Raw genomic sequence first — 15,610 nt, 5'->3', positions numbered from 1 at the left:
TACCTTGTGTAAATATACAAGCAGCCCTGCACACCTACCACCTGCCTTGTGTAAATATACGAGCAGGTATGTACACCTACTACCTACTCTGTGTAAATATACAAGCAGCTCTGCACACCTACCCTGCGTAAATATACAAGCAGCCATGCACACCTACCACCTACCCTGTGTAAATATACAAGCAGCCCTGCACACCTACTACCTACCCTGTGTAAATATAAGCATCCCTGCACACCTTCCCTGTGTAAATATACAAGCAGCCCTGCACACCTACCACCTGATCTGTGTAAATATACAAGCAGCACTGCACACCTACCACCTACCCTGTGTAAATAAACAAGCAGCCATGCACACCTACCACCTACCCTCTGTAAATATACAAGCATCCATGCACACCTACCACCTAATCTGTGTAATTATACAAGCAGCCCTGCACACCTAATCTGTGTTAATATACAAGCAGCCATGCACACCTACCACCTAATCTGTGTAAATATACAAGCAGCGGTGCACACCTACCACCTAATCTGTGTAAATATACAAGCAGCCCTGCACACCTACCACCTAATCTGTGTAAATATACAAGCAGCCCTGCACACCTACTACCTACCACCTACCTTGTGTTAATATACAAGCAGCCTTGAACACCTACCACCTACCCTGTGTAAATATACAAGCAGCCCTGCACACCTACCACCTACCCTGTGTAAATATACAAGCAGCCCTGCACACCTACCACCTACCCTGTGTAAATATACAAGCAGCCATGCACACCTACCACCTACCCTGTGTAAATATACAAGCAGCCCTGCACGCCTACCACCTACCCTGTGTTAATATACAAGCAGCCTTGAACACCTACCACCTACCCTGTGTAAATATACAAGCAGCGCTGCACACCTACCACCTACCCTGTGTAAATATACAAGCAGCCATGCACACCTACCACCTACCCTGTGTAAATATACAAGCAGCTCTGTACACCTACCACCTAACTTGTGTAAATATACAAGCAGCCCTGCACACCTACCACCTACCTTGTGTAAATATACAAGCAGCCATGCACACCTACCACCTACCTTGTGTAAATATACAAGCAGCTCTATACACCTACCACCTAACTTGTGTAAATATACAAGCAGCCCTGTACACCTACCACCTACCCTGTGTAAATATACAAGCAGCCCTGTACACCTACTACCTACCACCTACCCTGTGTAAATATACAAGCAGCTCTGCACTCCTACCTTGTGTAAATATACAAGCAGCCCTGCACACCTTCCCTGTGTAAATATACAAGCAGCTCTGTGCACCTACTACCTACCACCTACCCTGTGTAAATATACAAGCAGCCCTGCACACCTACCTCATGTAAATATAAATGCAGCGCTGCACACCTACCTTGTGTAAATATACAAGCAGCCCTGCACACCTAATCTGTGTAAATATACAAGCAGCCCTGCACACCTACCCTGTGTAAATACAAGCAGCCCTGCACACCTACCCTGTGTAAATACAAGCAGCCCTGCACACCTACCCTGTGTAAATACAAGCAGCCCTGCACACCTACCACCTAAGTCAGTGCAGGTGCAGACAACATTGCTGCATGATTATCGATGACAATATGCTGTTGTGACTATTGATTCATGACTGCATCTGGGACACTGGGCAATACAGGGGTTGTTGAACACATTATACTATACACAATACTACCTACTGATAGAGATCGTTTTATCCCATAATCCAGTTATTTTTCAAAAGCTACCAGTTTGAAATCAGCTGTATTTGACCAACAGTGTCTTCCCCTGCCTCAGTTGTGTGTTACCACTTCAGCCATACTATTCACTGCACTCATGCAATCTTATTACTTGGTGCTTTACAAAATGATTGATTCTCTGTGTGCTTAACTAATAATAATTATGAATATATTTGTCATACATCACTTGTGAAATCAGCATTGATTTCTGTAACCACTGATGCAAGTGAATGCACAACTTTTTGGACTGCATAACAATTATAGGACAGTTTGATGACAAGAACCTGAAGGCTTTATGACTAAATATTATAGTCTATTTTAGTCTATTTTATATAATTTTCCAGAAGTTTATATTTAAGGAAAAAGCACCAGACCAAATAAAGTGTTACTGTTTATCATAAATATCTAAGCTCAATATTTTTTAATGATTAAAATATATGTCATACATGGTTACATTAATTGTGAAGAGCAGATCAGAGAGTGTGAATCTGCAGACTAACTTACAGGATTAAATTAACTTTCAAAACGTTATGCTGTGTGTTTGGTCCCTAATTCAAGTAAGTGTGGTTAAATCTGCAAGAAACCAAGTTCTACATTGCATGCATTAAACACACAGTAGTGTTTTCTCAGTTCTACCACGACAAAATGAAGCGTGACTTTGGTCATAGCAAAGATATGGTGAATGAAGGTACAATGGTTGAATCCAATGTTTTGAGCTGATCTGAAATTTAGGAAACTCTGATATGTGATTTGATACCTCAGAGATTGATTGTTGAGTGAGTGAGTGAGTGAGTGAGTGAGTGAGTGAGTGAGTGAGTGAGTGAGTGAGTGAGTGAGTGAGTGAGTGAGTGAGTGAGTGAATTTCTGGTGTCCCCCTCAGTGATATTGCTGGAGTATTGCTGAAAGCGGCGTAAAATCAAACCCACTCACTACAAACTAGGTCTCAATAGTAAATTACCGTCCGCCACGCGAGGTGAGGTGAAATGGGGTTTAACGTCGCGTCCAAGATTATTGCACTTATATGTGTATGTGTGTGTATGTGTATGTGTGTGTATGTGGCTGCTTGTACTTGTCCGGACTGATGCCGATTTTTTAGTGCTAACTCACTGAGATACCATGGCGCAGTTTAACATGAATACCCCACTCAGACACAGTATACTGACTCCGAGCCGACCAGTCCTTGTTTTAGCCCCTTAATGCCGAGCGCCAGACAGGGTAACAACAAGTACCATCTTTTAACGTCTTTGGGTATGACACGGCTGGGGATCGAACCCCGGACCTTCTGCTCTCCGGGCGGACGCTCTACCACTTGATCACGGAGGCGGTTCGTCCGCCAAGTGAGTGAGTGAGTGAATTTCTGGTGTCCCCTGTCATGATATTGCTGGGATATTGCTGAAAGCGGCGTAAAATCAAACTCACTCACTCACTACAAACTAGGACTCAATAGTAAATTACCGTCCGCCAAGGGAGTGCGTGCGTGCGTGCGTGCGTGCGTGCGTGGAGTGAGTGGAGGTCTTTCAGGAAGGGTATGGTGCTGACAAACCTAGAAAAAATCATGGCAAACTGGGATTCAAACCCACGGTTATTTGTTTCTAGCACACCTAAGGGACACAAGTCTGTACAGCGAATTCTGGAACGCCTAAGGAACAGCAAATTTGGTGCCTCAGATTAGTGGGCCACCAATGTCCCAGTGTCCAAAGAAAGGAAGATAACTGATGACATCTGATGTCCACAGGCAAACAAACAGTGACAGGAATACTACTGATCTGTGCATGTGATTTAGGGATCCAGAATATCAATAGTCAGAACTCAAGTACTGAAGTGACTTTTTTTCATTAATCTATTAATGACAACAGAACAAAACTTATTTTTTGCATCCACAGATACAGCTTATTGTCCACAATTAAAAAAAAATAGGTTCACCATGAATATCTGTACACCGTATTCAAGCTCATATAGACAAACCCACTAGCCATGACAACAACTAGTCTTAGTCAACATCATCAGGTTTGTGCAGGCTTTTAACTGCAGATACATGATCCACAGCTCAACGGTCAAGCATAAATGTGAAACTAAACACACATTAACAAATATTACCTGTCAGGTCAAGGGTGGAAACACAAACCCGATGTACACCTTTGCTTGTGATTATTATCCAGGTTAGCTGGGACAGTATCCTGCAGACATATTGATTTGCTCTTTCAATAATCGGTGAATATAACATGAGATGGCGTAAACTGTATGGTTGAATTTGGCATGGAAACAGTGTAAACACTCTTTGTGAAGCATTTTCCTTTCAAATGCTGCAAGATTCTTATAACATTGAACACAGCTGTTGACAGTTGACGCTGCATATCAAAAGAATTGATGTTATCTTGCAGGGTAGCTGACAGTAGCCTTTGATAAACATGCAACTGTGCAGGCAAACAATCAATAATGAACACTGAGCGTGATGTTAACAATTGCATGATGCATGTCAACAAATGCAAACGGCGGTCTGTATATAATCGAGTCTGGACCAGACAATCCAGTGATTAATATCATGAGCATCGATCCAAGCAGTTGGGATTGATGACATGCATCAACCAAGTCACAAGCCTGACCACCCGATCCCGTTAGTCGCCTTTTACTACAAGCATGGTCACCATTTACGGCAAGCATGGGTTGCTGAAGACCTATTCTACCCCGGAATCTTCACGGGTCTTCAAAAGGCATGGATGGCCCTGACTAAGTCATCTGAGGCACCAACTTTATTGTTCAGTAGGGCTGTTACGATTCACTCGCGTACTCTGTGAATCGAACCGTATCCATTCATGAATTGAATTTGTTATTTGTGGCCACTAGAATCGAATATTTATGAATATACAAGCATATGCATTTACATATAAAAAATACCCATATTTTATGCATAGATTTCTTCATAAGACAACACTCTTATACTATTTAATTTGACAGTATTGTGGTCACTGGTCATTGTTGCACTTGAGCAGATACTAGTACCTGGATAAATGCAGTATATAAATGAATAATATATTTAATAATATATTAAAAATTAACAAACCATGTCAAATAATTTATGTTGTTGTTGCCTCACTGAACATGCTGAATATGACCAATGATACATCAACAGCTGACTTGTTTTTGTCTTCGTGAATTATTATTCGTATTCGTATTCATTGCAGCCCTATTGTTCAGAGTTGCATCCTTTACGTATGCTGATAAAACTTGTGGGTTCAAATCCCAGAATCGTCCTACTTATTTTTCAAGGATTATGAGCACCATATTATGCGCGGTGTTTCATTAAATGGTAAAAGTCTAAGACCTGCATCACTTTGGGCTCACCTCCCACAAGTGGTTGACACACCATGATATAACTGGAATACTGTTCAAAGTGGTATTAAGCCAAACTCTCTTTGGTGGGGTTGGGGGGAACTTACCGAGGCAGGGCGCTTAATACAGCAAATACGGTATTGGTAATTTTACTAAGATATTAACATAAATTACTTCCTACTTCAACATCGCATTTAGGACACCCAAATAGTTGGCATGATCACTGTCGATGACAACAGGACGGGGAAGCTTTCACAGTTATGTCACTGACCGTATTTTGACAAGAGGGTGGTACATTAAAAGTAAATGATCGACGTTGGTGATTATGTCATGGTCACCCCAGGGGGATCCAGAGGGGACCAGAGCCAGAGGGTCCCCCCCACCCCACAGGCACTTTAAAAACCAAATGTAGTATGTTGTAGACAATCCATCCCCATACACAACCCCACCCCACCCTCCTTCACAGACAGATGATTTAGATATTTGGGACCCCTCCCTTCTAAATTTGCTGGATCCAACCTTGGTCACTGTTGTGGAAAGTTTTACAAACTGTTCCAATGACTGGTGTCAATCTATATTATCCACATCTCGCTTCAACAACATCAGTTGACATGGTAAACTGATCTAATTAAAGAAGCAGGTATTGACAATCGTTCTTTGTGTGTGTGTAGCCAAGATGAACGTCAGGTTTCAGGGGATTTATTTATCTACTTTCGCATCTCAGGGAGATGGAGAAGAATACCTTTAACCAAAAGGAAATGCCAACTTCGCAAATTATCTGACCTTGGTGATGAATTACATTTTTTGTTTATTTGACCATCTTTAGAAAATGAAAGTAAACATTTTTTACACAGATTCAACAACATCAAACCCAATATGCTTAAAATGAATTTACCTTTCAATAATTCACGACTAGGAACATTGAGAAAACTGTCCAAATTCTGTAAAATCAAGTAACTCTGCCTCTTTATGAATTACACATATATTGCTACCCTAGTAAGTCTGTATAAATGCATGCATGCTTGGCAAAGATGTTTTTGTACATATTTATATGTATTATGTTGTTGAAATAATTTTGTACCTTTGATGCCGCTGATAGCGGCCTGAGTGTAAATAAAGTTCAGTTCAGTTCAGTTCAGGGGACTCACCATCTTCCCGAGGCAAGAGAGTTAACTGACTACAAAAGTCCAGTTTCCACCCTTGCCGAACTAGGCTGGTATTATGGAGTTACAATTTGACTGGACTAACGAGTCTATGCATAGTCCAATCAAAATCGTGCACCGAAATCAAAATCCAGTTCGTAAACTGTCATGCAGATTTCGATCGATTGCAGGATTTGCAAAGCATGTGCACCGCCAACTCTTTGTCAGCAGATAGTTTCCAAGTCTTTTCATGTGTTTAATCAAGGTGCTTACGTGATTTGATGCATTTTGCGATGTAAGACCCGTTTTATCACAATATAGATCTTGATTATCGATCAGATCGTCCTGACTGGGTGCCACCATTTTGTGTGAAGCAAACGCAAATGATGGAATCTGATTGGTCCATAGGAGAGGCTTAAAAGGGACTTAACTGGTAAAAGCCACTGGTGATTGATTGATCGAGCCCAGTAATTCCAGCCTAGTTCGGCAAGGGTGGAAACTGGACTTTTAAAGTCAGTTAACTCTCTTGCCTCAGGAAGATGGGGACTCACAAGAACAATTTAGGTGTCCTAGGCCTGACAACTGAAGTCCCTGGTTGACCAGTGATGGAGCAAAGTGAAATGCACACATTGCCTGGTATCTTGCGATACAATTTGTATCAAAATACAGATTGACGATTCACTGGTATCACAATACACCACATCAAATAGTAAGAAGTAATGAAAAATCACTGAAATACAGCTCTCAAACCTCTTTCTTCATACATTTATTTATTGTTATCACAAAAACTTGAGCAAAGAAAACCACAAGAACAAAACAGTTTTAAGTGGAGGGATAGTTATTAAATGTAACAGTTTGTCAGCACGTCCTCAGCTACCACATCCTTGTTTTCTGCCATGATCACATGCCATTATGAGAGGTAACTCTATTATTAGTTAAAACCCAAATCTCACTCACTCATCTACACAAGTTTCATAATGGCTTAGTATCAATCTCATTAAAATCAGACCTTAGTTCTCGCTACTGCTAAACAAAGATCTGAGGACATCCCATTACAGGTCACATCAGACCGACCTTGCGCCAACTTTGACCGACCAATGGAATGACCAATCAGAAGGCAGCTTTCTCGTGCTAATTTCAAATTGGCGATTACATATTACATACATAAACCTGAACAAAAAAACATTCTGAATTGGCTAATAGATTGTCTAGATTGTATAGATTCAGTAACTAACGTTTGGAATACCCCATGTTAAAGTTTTAGAGGTTGCATGATTAGAAATCATTCCAACTGTCACTTTCAAAATCTGGTAAGCGACGCTCTGATTGATCGAATGAAAGGTCGTTCTGACGTGACCCCTAATGGGATGTCTTCAGATCTTTGTTTAGCTATAACGAGAACTAAGGTCTGATTTAAATGAGATTGGCATAGTCTGATCCTTGGCATAAAATCTTAAAAGTTAATTTCATAAGGAATATATAATCTGTAATTCCGAGAGCAGGATTTTACCTTGACTTACAAAAGTGGGGGTCCAGGGGATCCCCAATAATTAATTCTAAGGGTCCTTGACGGCAATATGAGGGTCCTGAAAAGTATTCAAATGGTGTAGTGTACAGTACTTTTTGATAATTACCTTAGAGACTTGGATGAATCAATGAGGTAGGGTGAAATGGGGTTTAACATCGCGTGCAAGATAATTGCACTTATATAGCAACGTACATGCAAGCACGTGTGTGTGTGGCTGCTTGTACTGGTACAGACTGATGCAGATTTCTAATTCTAGCCAATTGAGATACAAAGTGTCAGTTTAACATGAATACCCCAGCATACTGACTCGCAGCCGACCAGTCCTTGTTTGAGCCCCTTCATGCCGAGCGCCAGGCAGGGTAACAACAAGTTCCATCTTTTAACGTGTTTTGGTATGACACAGCCAGGGATCGAACCTGGGACCTTCCACTATGGATGGACGATCTACCACTAGACTACAGAGGCGGTCGAATGAATCAATGAACATGTGGACAGTGGTCATGACATGCATGATTGATGATTTAAATGACAGATGTCCATAACTGCTCTTGATGAGCTGTAGGTAAAATGAATATAATTATATGTCACTCGGGATGAGTGCATTCTTTTCCTGCGTCCATTATCTCCATTTGCGCATCACGTAAAGCCTAGCATGATTCAAGTGGGTTATTAATATTATCACCAACACTTATCCCATATGGTCATCTCAAATCATGTGAGTTATCATCCACTGTAAGAGAGGTGAGGTGAAATAGGGTTTAACGTCGCGTCCAAGATTATTGCACTTATATAGTGACGTGCATGCACGTGTATGTGTGTGTATGTGGCTGCTTGTACTTGTCCGGACTGATGCCGATTTATAGTGCTAGCACACTGAGATACCATGCCGCAGGTTAACATGAATACCCCACTCAGACACAGTATACTGACTCCGAGCCGACCAGTCCTTGTTTTAGCCCCTTAATGCTGAGCGCCAGACAGGGTAACAACAAGTACCATCTTTTAACGTCTTTTGGTATGACGCGGTCGGGGATCGAACCCCGGACCTTCCGCTCTCCGGGCGGACGCTCTACCATTAGACCACGGAGGCGGTCCCCACTGTAAGAGAGACAACCCCTTAGCCTTTACATCTGTAAACTTGTAATAGCAACTGGTGGTGCTACGATCGATCCCAAAAATTCCATCCTGGTTCGGCAAGGGTGGCAACTGGACTTTTACAGTTAGTTAACTCCCTTGCCTCGGGAAGATGCCTTGACATAAATAAACACTCATGGTGAATTAATTTCGATATATTCAAGTGAGTATGGTTATGTGCCGCTTTTAGCAATATTCCAGCAATTTCAATGCAGGGGACCCCAGAAATGGGCTTCACACATTGTACCCATGTCGGGAATCGAACCCGGGGTTCAGTGTGACGAGCGAACGCTTTAACCACCAGGCTACCCGACCGCCCCCTATATATCTGAGACCTGCATAACACTGGACATTCCTTCATCATATTAAAAAACAAGTCAGTCACTTCACAAAATATCTATTGTGTGTAATGCCATTGGGAGTAGTATTAAAGTAAGTAGTATCAGCTAGCTTGCGCTATGATGTAGTTAATGATGTCATCACTGACCATATGTACTGTAGCCATGACTAAGAATAAACATGTGTAATGAGTCCTGATGTCCTTGTGGCTAGAGATCTATATGGAGATAGCCCTCAATGTGACACCGCATGGAGAAACAATACACTAACAACACTAATCAACCACGTGCTAATCTTTTGCAGCTCACAATTAATTCCTCAGGCCATACAGTTGATGGCCTGACACTGTTGGAATTAAATTAATTTGTTTTGTAATTTTGTTTTACTTTTATTCACCTTTTGGGGTTTTAATGTCAATTGTAAACCTATAGAAAGTGTGTTCTGTGTTGTGATTGGCTAATTTGGGTCACATGACCAAATGTCAAAGGGTGAGAATATGATTTGCATTCCCTGAAACAAGCGACCGAAGGTGTTAAAGAGTGCGCATGTTTTTTTCTAAATAAAACAATAGGTTTACAATATCGATAAATACTATCTAACGCTTTCGGGTCTCCAAGATGCAAATACTCGATAAAATCCCGGAAATAGACACACACATAATATTTATCTTCTAAATGAACTCTGACAACATATTTATTTCTCTTGGTCTCCTGCCTCTAAATTACAACCCTTACCAGCATCATCTAGAATTCAATGTCACAACCAATTAGTGGTTAGAATACTCAGTAATTAATATATACTGGGTATAAGGAATTTATTTATTTCCCTCCCAGGCAGAATATGTAGTATTTTATCAAGACCATGTGAACCAATCAGATTTCAACATTCTGACATGAAGAGGACATAACAAACACTATTGTCGTTTCATAATCTTGTGTCAGTATTTTAAACAAATATGTCAATTGCTATTGATGTATAACAAACATTAACATCAATGCATTGTCGTGTGTGTCATCTTATAAACATAAACTAAAATTATAATTTATGACATATAATAATGATAAAGTCAATTCATAGTCAAGTAAGTGTCAGTATTTTCTAGGTCTTTTTAGCCAAATTAAAACACAATGTGCAATTCCTTGAAAAGAAATATCACACCATATAATGTAGGCCTATCCGTTTTTAGGAAATTATATCATTTGCCATTTTGGTATCACATTTATACAGCCTTTAGCGCACACGAATACATGCGGAGATCGAACTGACAATCTCACATATAGATCCAATCATATATATGAAGCCTTTGATAATTAGCGGGGGTCAACTGTCGGCTGTTGCCTGATGAACGAAGGGTAAAATTAACCCTAGTACGCGGATACATGAGGGGGAACCTTTGGTAATTAGCATGTGTCAAATGTAAACAAATAAATTGATTACTTCAGCGGTAGAAACTAGTTCTTATAATGATAACATCAAAGACCATATAATATGATCCATACATGAGGGGGAACCTTTGGTCATTAGCAGGTGTCAAATAGTCTGGCTCATGAAAACAAACAAATTGATTACTTCAGCGGTTGAAACTAACGCTTTTAGTCCACAAGTGATTGAGTGAGTTGGGTTCAACGCCGCTTTTAACAGTATTCCAGTTATATCACAGCATGTCAGCTTAATGTGGGAGGAAAGCCCGAAGTGATGCAGGTCTCAGACGTGGCCCAATCGTTTACGGCGCCGCGATTTGCTGTGTAGAGTTGCGTCCCTTGGGCACACCAGAAACCTATGATTGTGGATTCAATCCTGGTTCGCCCCGATTATGTTTCTAGGTTTGTCAGCACCATACCCGTGCTCGTGGGTTTCACCGAAGACCTGCATCACTTCGGGCTTTCCTTCCACATTAAGCTGACATGCTGTGATATAACTGGAATAATGTTAAAAGCGGCGTCAAACCCAACTCACTCACTCAGGTGTCCCCCGCCTTGATATAACTGGAATAATGCTTAAAGCGGCGTAAAACCATACTCACTCACTTGAGCGTTTGCCATATTGCTATGCTATGCAATAGTCTATGATTATCTTGTACTTATACTCAAATTGAATAGATTCGCTCACTAAAATAAATGAATCTATAATCAGTATAGCCTGTGTTCACTCAGCGTATCAGCGACAGTAATAGATAACCGGCTGACATGAGTTTCGCCGGGGCCCCTTTCACCAGAATAGACTATAGTCGGCCAACTACCCATGCGTTACCAAGTTTCAGTTCTTTATGACATTAACATATTTATTTCCATAAAGTGGAGGGATTGGCAAACGAGCAAATTTTGCTTATCTGAATGCCTCTCCCAAACATGATACACATACAAATTACAATGTATTAAAGTGATATGAGAAATAGCATACATGATATAATTGACATTAAAGATGATTATTGTTCTGTAAGTGTTTTATTACTGGATTATCTTTCGAAACTACAGCTACGTTATATTATTTACATCTAGCACAACAACATCACAGTATCATATATACTTGCCGTAAAAGGCGACTGTGCTTGTCGTTAAAGGCGACTAACGGGATCCGGTGGTCAGACTCGCTGACTTGGTTGATGCATGTCATCGATCCCAATTGCGTGGATCGCTGCTCATGATGTCAGTCACTGGATTGTCTGGTCCAGACTCGATTATTTACTGGCTGCCGTCATATAGCTGCAATATTGCTGAGTGCGGCATTATACAAGAAAAATAAATTAACTTCTGAAATATGCAACCAATATACTTACTTAAACGAATGAGTGTTCAACTATCAGTAGTTGTGAATAAGCATTGGAGTTTATAAAAGTTGGGATTTATACGACAATAGTTTGGTAATAATTTTCTTTCAAATCTAAAACAAGTATACTGGAACATATGATATTCATTTCCCCTTGTACGCGAGTCACAATTCGGGCAGAGTCTCAATCAAAGGAACATTCTGCCACGACCCGTTTCTACGGACAAAATAGTATTACTTGTACGAAATTGTAAAACTTGTATTGAAGGACACTTGACTTATCAAGATCATCCATTGTCTTTGGAATTATATAAACGTCAAAACTTGCACCCAAATAACATAAAATAGCAAATATTTCAGTCGGAGGCTTGGAGGCTAGCTCATTGTTACCTCAGACTGTCACTGGCTACAATTAGTAATGGCTATGTATGACTGTCCTCCCCCCCCCCCCCCCCCCCACACACACACACAATTAGGTGATTTCTTCCACAATTGGTACATTAAGTTCTTAAAATGATATATGAAGTGTGATTATCTTACATTTGAATATTATATGTATGACTTCATTCCAATATTTGAAAATCTATGGCAACATTTAACTTCTCGGCCACTCTTCATATATGTCCTCTATTTGACCTTGAACTATTATAATGAATTAAATTGTCCCTGTGATATTTTTTATAAAGTAAATAACAGTTGTATACCCAGATTGTTCTTTAATTTAGTTCTATTAGAAAGAAAACTATAATAAATTTGAATCTCTTCCTTCCTACAAATATCCAAGAATACGAAAATACGAATTACATAGGCCTATATCTTGAGAAAGGTCATTCCCATGAGTTGATTTTGGTAGACTTTTTTTTCCTGAAAGCTGACATGCTACCAAATAACATAAAGTATGAATTAATTCTGTTGCAATTTTCTTGAGGTTGGCCATTTATTTCGACCAAAATGACCAGACTAATATAACATACCGTATTCGACGTAATAAGGGCCCAGGGCGCTCTCAAAATTAGAAATTGGGGGCTCTTATTAGAATAGTATTTTGGTGAAAAATAAACAGAGTTGAAAGATACATTTCGAGGTTTATGCTGACAGGCTGAAATGTTTATATACGACATGTATATTTTTCCAGAATTTAATTGCCCATAATTAAGGGTGCATATAACACACAAGTGTGTATTATACACCAATAAATAAGTCTTTTGTACATTGATCATTCGGAAGGGGTGCTAATTGGAATCGTTCACTAGCCAATATGTTAACAAATATCGCCATGGGCGCTTATTAGAATGGGGCGCTTTTTACGTCGAATAAGGTAATCTATTATATGGTCTCTGATAACATATAGCAAAACTCTTAAAAACTACAGGACTAGTGCCAATTTGTAACACTGTTTATTGCTAACGCTGTTCATTTCTAACGTTAGACTATCCTAGTTCTTTTCAGAGACGGTAGGCCTAGATTTCTATATAGAGCTAGGCTATATGCTGTCTGTATCGGAATAAATATCTGCTCAGTGTCATTCGAAATTATCACAAAGAAGATCACAAAATAAAGGAATCGCCGATCTATCATTTATATTTCCTTTATGATGAATTGAAAACTCCTCTGTGCAGGATCAAGACTGAGCGGAAACTCATTGCTACGATCAGATCGTCGGTCTTCCTTCGCGAGATGACGCCGACAGACCTCTCGAACGGGCCACCTACAGCCGAATGACACACCCGCACGGGCTGCGCAGGTAACCCGCGTATTGTTATATATCAGTTTGATAGTGTTATCTTTAGTCAACTCACCCCGTGGCTTTTGTTGTCTCGCTCAAACGAGTCCGCCTGCCTTCTAGATGTCAAGGCTGCTACGAGGAAGGGAAATCCCAACATGTAATGGTTAAACTGGGTTTTTCCCACTGATTTGCGCAACAACCTCGTTACAATTTCATAACTGCGTTTTAGAACAGCTCCCAGTTCAGACAAGGGAATGTAATGACGCTTTTGTTCTGTATTTCAAGCTTATTCAGTCATTTTTACCCAGAGACCACATAATAGATCTCTGATTTTACCTTAATGTCGCAGCTCCGATAAATATGATAAAACACTGTTTTCAGTTTATTACAGGGTATTGTTTTGCTGGTGTATCTTACGTCATGGATCGAGTAGATCAACATGTGACGTGTGTGTAAACGATATCCCTCCCAGCTGTTTCATCCTTCTACCCGCTGCCAACACCACAGAACCAGAGACACATGGGAAAACCTGCAGTAGTGGAAAATAATAAATTTATGTAAATCTGAGTAAGACATGGGCTATTGAGAGAGAGAGAGAGAAAGAGAGGGGGGGGGGGGGGGGGGGGGGGAGAGAGAGAGGCCACCGGCCAATTATGCAATACATGATGTCAGAGTTAGACAATTTCAGCACCAATGAGAAAGTTATTACGCTTTTTAAAAGCAAGAAATATAAATTTAGCTAAAGCATTAATTATGCATGGGGTTTTAGACGCGCAGAGTACGTGTTACAAATTTATCAAAAGTTACATTTGTGTAAAAATAGCAAGGTAGAACCTTAAACTGTCATATAGTATGGCCATTGTAAACAAAAATGATATTCAGATTCCACTTCAGGTCTTACACAAAATGGACATAGTCTCTACGCTCTAGGTATATTGTACTTCCTTCCATTTTCAGTTTGCAAAGTATGACCAGAACATCTAAATTTACTCAAAGCAATACGATAGGCACTTACTGGAATACAATCTAGATAATTTTTAAATACATGTACATTATATTGCTTATTACAAGAATAAAAATAAAGTTTTGAGTTAGTTCTTAAACCACTAGACCATTGTTGGTTATCTATATAAATACATCTTGTTTTAAAGGTATCAATAAAACCAATATGATTTACTACTTGACTATTCCAAACATGGCCAAAACCATATGAATAAAGAAGTTGTTTTACTTTTAGTGCCCAACAATTTAATCCTTTTTCTGCCAGATTGTATTGATATGAATAAGCATGGCTAAGGATTGTATTAGTTTTTTGAGAAACAAGTCGGAGCCAATATTTGACAATACGAACATGTTGGAATAACGTCCAAGCTCACAACGAGCAACTATATTGGGGACAAATCTCCCATATTGTTAAATATTCTTACAGAATCGATCATGTATACATTGATGACATCCCGAGACGGGTGAAAGCCCCATATCTCTGAGCAGTAGAGAAGAACAGGTAGTATTTTGACATCAAATATCTGTAAAAGTACATTATAAGGAAGTTTTATAAAATCCCTTGAGCTTGATTTTAAAGCGAGAAGATATTTCGTCGCTTGTAAAGCAAGTGTCTTTTGTGTAAGGTACCAACTACCAGATGATGAAAGATGAACACCTAAATATTTATAAGTAGGAACAATTTCTATAATTCTATAATGACATGGGCTATTCCTATCCACCAAGTCACGGGGATCACGGGGATTATATAACCTATCACATTTATGTTTATTTTAACAATGTATAGCTTATGTGGTGTTCTAGTTTATTCTCGTGTTTTTACAGTGAGTGAGTTAAAATTAAGGTCGCATCAGCATTATTTCACTTCTTTGAGAGTCATTTAGAAG

At 39.8% G+C, this 15,610-nt stretch overlaps 1 protein-coding gene across 3 annotated transcripts in view; it reads right to left on the bottom strand.

Moving 5' to 3' along the window:
- Positions 1–13,883, bottom strand: part of LOC124114802 (interleukin-6 receptor subunit beta-like) — a 74,105-nt gene extending 60,222 nt beyond the window's left edge. The window contains exons 1-2 of one of the 3 annotated variants that reach the window (XM_046475562.2): positions 13,795–13,883; positions 3,854–3,933 (exon numbers count right to left, since the gene is read on the bottom strand). The gene's annotated coding sequence lies outside the window, so the exon portion shown is untranslated. The remainder of the gene's footprint in view (positions 1–3,853; positions 3,934–13,794) is intronic. The other 2 variants (XM_046475564.2, XM_046475563.2) reach the window with 2 other exon arrangements.
- Positions 13,884–15,610: the final 1,727 nt, after the last annotated feature.

This window comes from Haliotis rufescens, unplaced genomic scaffold (assembly GCF_023055435.1).
Source record: "Haliotis rufescens isolate VD_foot unplaced genomic scaffold, xgHalRufe1.0.p SCAF_2, whole genome shotgun sequence".
Lineage (NCBI taxonomy): Eukaryota > Metazoa > Mollusca > Gastropoda > Lepetellida > Haliotidae > Haliotis > Haliotis rufescens.
Note: the sequence above shows the minus strand (reverse complement) of the source record. Positions and strands in the feature narration are given on the sequence as shown.